This window comes from Macrobrachium rosenbergii, chromosome 48 (genome assembly GCF_040412425.1).
Source record: "Macrobrachium rosenbergii isolate ZJJX-2024 chromosome 48, ASM4041242v1, whole genome shotgun sequence".
Lineage (NCBI taxonomy): Eukaryota > Metazoa > Arthropoda > Malacostraca > Decapoda > Palaemonidae > Macrobrachium > Macrobrachium rosenbergii.
In genome coordinates, this window is record NC_089788.1 from 26,965,279 (window position 1) to 26,973,016 (window position 7,738).

General features: G+C 36.8%; 1 protein-coding gene across 2 annotated transcripts in view; it reads right to left on the reverse strand.

Moving 5' to 3' along the window:
- Nucleotides 1-7,738, reverse strand: part of LOC136831313 (juvenile hormone epoxide hydrolase 1-like) — a 31,318-nt gene that overhangs the window by 23,024 nt on the left and 556 nt on the right. Inside the window, exon 1 of one of the 2 annotated variants that reach the window (XM_067091505.1) lies at nucleotides 6,615-6,811. The exons of the other annotated variant lie outside the window; for it this stretch is intronic. The gene's annotated coding sequence lies outside the window, so the exon portion shown is untranslated. Of the gene's footprint in view, nucleotides 1-6,614; nucleotides 6,812-7,738 lie in introns of those variants that run through there. 2 annotated transcript variants of the gene reach the window in all.

A 7,738-nucleotide genomic window follows, 5' to 3' on the forward strand; every position in this document is an offset into this window, starting at 1 on the left:
TACGAAGCACGGCGCTCTCAAATGGAAGTCGTACGAATTTTTCCGGCAGAAATTGAGCCACGTAGACCGAAGTATGGCGTGAACGCTATTCCGATGCGAGGCGCGTGCACCTTCTCTTTTTGCCAAACATACTGGATACTCAGTGCAAATCTGAAAGTGAGTGCAAAATCGTGGAAGGCCTTATGGAATCATCATGCTGACGAGGTTAATTCTACCATTTGCTTGGTCTGTGATCACCATGAACTGGGCGTTCGCTCGCTCACGTCTACACACTCACACGTGTTCCCTTTTTTTTATAAATGTTAGATTTAAAATATTTTTCTCGTTATGGTATCACAGCCTTCGAAATCCCGAAAGAGGAGAATTTCCGTAAGAATCACGCAGCAGCGGCTTTGGGCAGCAAGTTCGCCGGAGATTTGATTAATTCTCTTATTCAAAGAATCGGCTTTTAAGGTAACAGCTTAGCTTCTCAGTGTCGGTGCCCAGGAGATGACACGAAATCTCGCAAATGTATTCCGTCGGAGGTGAGAACGCATCTGCTTTGCCACGTCCAAGATTAAGTGAGGAGGCAGAGAAGGAAATCTAGAAGAAATTTAGCACATAGTTTGGGAGTTCTCAGTTCGTAAATAAATAAATAATGTAGTACGAGCACTACAGCACATAAATCAATAAATGACACTCCCTTGTGTGAAGCTCCCAACAGAAGTATATCAAATGGAAGGTAGAATAAGGTGACCTATGTCCCCGTGTATTTGATCATTATTACAATGGTTGGAAGACCAGTGTTTGAGCAAGTTTGTCCGATAAGATAAGATGCCCAGAATGGAAGATGAAATGGCTGTGTTTGCTGATGATACAAAACCGAGGAGTGACAGCAAAGAGAACCTGCCAAGACCCCTGACAGTTCTCGAGTGTTTGAAAGAAGTGTTGGAACAAACAAGTGTTAGTATATCAAAGGATTTTTTTTTTTTTTACTTAAGCTAAGGATGATGCTAAAAAGAAGCTGAAAAGACAGAATGTCTAAATATATTACAATACACGATCTTTAAACCAAGAACCACGAGACAATGAGTTAGGCCGAAAATGACACATTAGATAGTACGGGGTCCAATGTGATGCTGATGATTACTTGTGCCAATTACTCAAGGAACGTGCTATGTTGGCGTTGAAATATTGTACAGGTGTAAATTGTCTATGCGAATGAGAGAGGCAGTGACTTAATATATTTTACTTTAAAGCCATCCTGTCAGATCAAAAATGGTATTACTGCAATTAAAGTAACAATTCATATATACATTAAATACAAGATCAATTAAGATAATAAGGAGGATGTGAATTGATAATAAGGAGGATGTGAAGACCGAGGACAGAATAGTACACTCACATGCTCCCAGCTACAAGACGTCACCTGACAGTAGGCTTAGTCTCCAAGCTTTCTGGGGTTCTACGAGAGAGAGAGAGAGAGAGAGAGAGAGAGAGAGAGAGAGAGAGAGAGAGAGAGAGAGAGAGAGAGAGAGAGAGGCTTCTGCAATCGACAACAATAACTCTCATGAAGGTTGGAGGTTTCTGCAAATACTAACTTCATGTTACGAGGCTAACAGAGAACGGGACTTCGCCTTTTGGCATATTATTTTTACGTGAGAATTATCTTATGAGATTGTTTATAGAGAAGTATAATGGTCTTGGAATAGACACAAACATTCAAAATGAGTGAAGTCCTGGAAATGAAGCAATCATGGAAGGTGACATTGAAATCAAAATCTACGAATGCAATGGAATATAGAGTTTAGGCCAAAGGCCAAGCACTGAGACCTATGAGGTCATTCAGCGACGGAATATCTCCTAAGAAAAAAAAAACCTGTGAAATCAGAGAGAATAAATAAAACACGGAATGTACAAAAGAAACCAGTAAAATGAGAGTAGACATGAAGTTGTCATGTGTTCACTGCACGAGTTATAAAGCTCTGAACCTATAAAAATAGCTCTCGAAGGGCAGTGCGCCGTAACTGTTTGTGGAATGAGCGTTGGGAATCAGGAAGTTGTGAGGTCATGAATAAAGAATTAATAGGCAGATTAATTTGAGTGATCACCACTTCCATTCCACCTCTACTAACAGCTGATGGTAGATTGATTACTAGCCCTAAGGAAAAAGCTGAACTGCTTCATCAAGCTTCTGAAGCTGAGCAATCAGCTGAGGATGTGACTCTCCCTGATATTTGTTAGCCTGAACCTATTCATATAGATTTGCAATTCGCACAAGGAATGTTAACGAAAATTCTGGATAACATTGATAGCTGGGGCGGAGAAGATCCTGATGGTCTCTTCTCTTTGTTTTTTAAAATAGTTTCCAGTGTGTCGTCTTCCAAGATTAGTAGATTCTATAGATGTTTATGTCGATGTAGTACCTTTGCGGATGAGGCCAAGCTCAGCAATACAGTGCCTGTTCTAAAGAATGACATATCTGCAGACTGCAGTAACTACAGGCCAATTGCTATTCTCCCTGTGCTCTCCAAAGTTGCAGAAACACCTATTTTTAAGCCCCTATATAAGTATGTGGACTCTATAATGGATTGTTTGCTAGTAGTAAATATGCATATAGGAAGCAGTTAGGTACTGTACCTGCTATGGTCTTTTAGATTTGACATGCCATTTGCAAGGGAACCTTGATAAAGGTTTTGAGTAGAGTAATTCAAATAGATTTTAGCGTTGCTTTCGATTTAGTAAATTATAAGGCACTTATTTATAAACGCAGAATCTTGGAGTGGGTAGATACGTTTTAGTATTACTTCAAGATTTCCTTACAAGTACGCAGCAACGAGTTGTCGTTGATGGGATCTTGAGCGAACCATGACCTATGTCTCCAATTACGAGAAAATGAAGCTGCCCTTAGTCTCAATCGGGACATGGAACGGATTAGTGAATGGTGTAGTCGGTGGGGTGTGAGGCTGAACTCCAGTAAAACATAAAACACAATCGATTAGCAATCTCGTACAGACTTTCCACCCCATCCTCCCCTCCATGTCGATGGGACTGCTGATTGAGTCTAAAACTTTAACTATTCTAGGTGTAACTTTTGGGAAACATCTAATGAAATTTTGGGCAAATGCCGCACTAAAGTTAGGTATTGTACGAAAGGCCTCATACATTTATAAGTGATAAAATCAATACAGCTTGCTTTAGGTCATTTGTCCTTTCTTCACCAGAATACTTTTCTCCGATATGGATGTCTGCTTCTTCCAGAGATTTACCTCTTTTAGATGGATGGATGGATTATGATATTTAGGGCAAAAGCCCAGGCACTGGGGCCAAGAAGGCCATTCAGGGCCGTAATGAAGAGAAAATAAATTATGTTGAGGTTATGAATTCATCAAGGAAATGATTAATAAATAAATGAAGTGATGTGACCAATAAATAAAGGTATGAAGTTTAATGAATGATGTGATATATACATAATAAAAAATTTAATGTCATTAACATTCTACGTGATGTAATATATATATTAAGAAGTAAATTAAATATCGTTAAAAAATTTTAACACACTAAAAAAAGAGATGATAGCAGAAATATCTGCTTCATTTCCCAAAATATCAGAGAGGGATTTACCCTGGAAATATCTTTCTCTGGAGTGGTTCGTGGTGGTAGGTTTCTGTTTCCTAATATTAGTAGTTATGACTTGGACCATCTGCGGATGGTCTCTTGTTTGTCACTTTTTTATAAATTGTATTTTAACTGAGGATGTCGTTCAACTGGAACTTCAAAAGTTCAAGCGAAGATGCAATGCATTACTACCCTAATACTATTCTCCTTGCATTTTAATAAATTTTTATCTATTCATTAATTTATTAATTAATTTTTCATTTTTCAATAAGCGAGATCTCTTCTTTCAGTATTTCCCCTTACCTCATCTTACTTCTTCCTAATGAACACCATATTCTCTGAAAGCTTGAATTTCAGGTCAATGGCCCCTGTGGGGTTGTTCCATTTAAATAGGGTTCATCTTCTGAATAATAATAATAATAATAATAATAATAATAATAATAATAATAATAATAATAATAATAATAAGCTGAAGACGACCTGAATGTATAAATGAATGAAGTCGCGGTATTTTAGTTGGAATCTGAAAGAAGCCTATTAGATCAGAAGCACCGGGCTAAGACGCAATCACTGCAGATTATTTTAGCTGTAAAAGACATGACATCTTGTATACCAACTAGACAGTTTTGCTGAATATGGACTGAGGAAACACGGCCTGATGGTTAAAACTGTAAGTTAGGGCAAAGGCACTAACAAAAGGTATCCTGTTTAAATGTAATAACTGCAGAGGCACTGCGTTTCCGTCAGCTGCGATGAAAATATTCAGTATGCTTGTTTTTCAACAGGATGGGGCAAGACTTATTAAATTCTTGGGAGACAATCAAGTTGGTCTGAGAAAAGGAGGAAGTTGCATGGATCACATATTTGTGTTAGGAGAGTGGGTAGCCGCGTTTGGCATTCAAAACCCCCATTCTGATGCCCTCTGTTGTTTACGAGAAGGCCTTTGACACCATACTCAGACCAGTACTATGGAAGGTCTTGCCTCACTCCGGTACTCCGTTGATTATGTAAAGCTAAATGAAATTATCCATGAAGAAAGTAGTCGCAAATATTATAGATGGGGTTGCGTTACTCCGTTGATTATGTTAAAGCTAACTGAAATTATCCATGAAGAAAGCAGAAGCAAAACTAATATTAGCTGATGTAAATTATAGAAATGTCAAGTCACCCATGTTAAACGTTCTCACGTTATCAGGAAAAAGGTGGTTGGGGATGAAGAGGTTTATTCCTATGAAAAGTTGACACACAATATTCTGGCGATCAGGAAGACGTAAACTTTACAAATCTCGTCAACAAAAATCTTTTAGGGGCTAATCTTTTTAATTGATATCTAGCACAGATTCTCATGAGTTGGAAATGAGCGAGACAAATAAAAAAAAAATGGCAAATCAAACAATGGGCAGAATGAATAAGATTTGAGAATCAAGTAAAATGAAACTGCAAAAGACAGTAAGCTCATATATTAGTTTACTACGGTCTGTACTGTTAAATGAACAAGAACCGTGGATTTCACTATGCAACATTCTCTGAAAGATTTTGCCGTTTTTAAAGGAAAGCTTCATGAAGAATATTAGAGTCATTTGGCAGAATAAACTGAGAAATGATACTACAAGAAATTTTAGGCAGTTCCGTAGATGAGACAGGGAAAGATGGAGATGGTTCGACATTTATTCTTGGACCTTGATTGGGAGACTAACACGTGACAGGATTAACTGAGCTCCTCGGGGAACCAGAAGAGTTCAAAAACTCAGACCTACATGGGTGACAGCTGTAAGGGGGAGGAGGTTGCAAGATATATATATATATATATATATATATATATATATATATATATATATATATATATATATATATATATATATATATATATTACTAATATATATATACACATACATACAAAATATATGTATATTACGTATTTATATATGTATGCAAATTATATATATATATATAATAATAAATTATTATAAATATATATATATATAAATACACATTTATATATATATATATATATATATATATATATATATATATATAATGGAGAGAGAAAGAGAGAGAGAGAGAGAGAGAAAGTGAGAGAGATCGAGGATGTTATCTATAAGACGCGTATCTTCCCATCTCAATGGCGCCTTGTTATCAGGAATATTCGTAAAGATTATAAATAGAAGAGATCAGTGCTTGTTACAATACTACTGTATATTTCATAGGGGATCCATCGACTTGGGTTCTCCAGTTCAGCGATACGGCAAATAGTCGAACTATCCTCATTTCAACCACCTTGAGCGTTAACAGTAATCTTTACATGTGTGTGTGTATGTATATGTATATGTATATGTATATATATATATATATATATATATATATATATATATATATTATATATTATATAGGTAGATAGAGATAGATAGATAGACAGACATATGCGTGTATTTAATATATACTGTGTATTTATATATATATATATATATATGCATGTAAATTATATATGTATACATACTGTATATAATACATATATAATGTATATATAATTTAGCTTTTCACAGATTCCACTTACGACGTGGTATCCTACTGTAACTTTCTTCACCACTCTTAATATCTTAAAAGGCCGATGGAAACGAACACCGGTAAGACTGAAATGAAGCGGGAACGGATAAAGAAAAATTTGTTAGGTAGCCATCAATGGCTAACTCATACATGTACAACATGCAACATACCTCATACGTACATGGGTATCAAACAGGAAGGCAAAGCCAGATAAACTTCACTTCCTGGGTTGCTTTACTTTATATTTTCCTTTACTAACATTCTATAATTTATATCTTTATTCTTGACAATAAATCATTACTATGAGTGCCGCGCCCAACAAACGCGGCTGAGTCTAAATGTCCAAGCGAAACGAAACTTGGTCTGGAACTAGTTAACCGTCTTAACGAGAGGGAAACCAGTTTGAAAAGTATATTGTAGGGACAAAATTCCTGTCCAGATCACCAACTGAATTTCAGAATGTACCCTCTTACCTCCAGTTGTGTTACTGATGGCCTGGCTGTGCTAAGAATTGCAATGATATTCGCTTAAAATTTAGCGTGAAACGATGGAGACGTTTGTGGTTGAACGGAGTCACGCCATTACAAAGTGAACAGTAGAGCGACCACTTCTGCTCTGATGAGAACGATCGACGACTGACTGTATGTATTCTGAGAGTGTTTGGCAACTCGTCGTTAACATTGCCATACGGGCAGACATGTACATCTTTCATCGCATGCCTTACCAGATGCCAAATAGGTATTACTTAGAAATTTCTTTTTATTCCATGTAAACCATTTTCCATGTATATTATTCACAGATATTTTACTTGCCCCGAGCTGACATCAGTACTTTTGCAAGATCACATACAGACCTTATTAAGCCCCAGAGCTTTTGAATTCAATATATCTCATCCAGAAGGAGGTGGCTCAGAGAAAAACAAGGAAATGGTCACTGCCACATTCACACCTTTACAACTAATTTGTAGATGAATCCCTTGGAAAGAGTGCTTCCCAAACATCAGCAGTTTCCTACAGCTGCACTGAAGGCTCATAAACATCAAAAACCTTCCTATACACATTACGTCACTCATCTCCATCTTGCATCTTTCTCTCATCTCCATCTTGCTCTCATCTCTCTCTCTCTCTCTCTCTCTCTCTCTCTCTCTCTCGTTGAGACAAACCACAACCGTCTAATTGCCAGGTACTTCTCATTCATATGTTATCCATTACCCGTGTGTGTGTGTTTGTGAAGGGGTGTGTAAAATAATATAATTATTATTTATTTTTCCTTCCTAAGGTTAACAGGCTCTCGAATCATTTCATCCTAAATAATAACTCATCTAATTGTCTAAGTTTGATATGAAAAGGAAATCGTAGCTGCAATAATCCGCCTTTCTTCACTGCCAACTGTCAATTTCATATCCACTTAACATCTCGTAAATCTGCCTGAAAAAATTTTCTAGAACCGTGAAAGAAAGACCTCCATATATAATTACTTTCTATCAGAAACGAAATGTTCAGTAAAACTGTGGATTTTGTTTTTCAAATGTTAATGCCGTGGACATGCAAGCATTTCCATTGTTTTTGTGTTTATCTACTTCGTTACAATTGGCTTC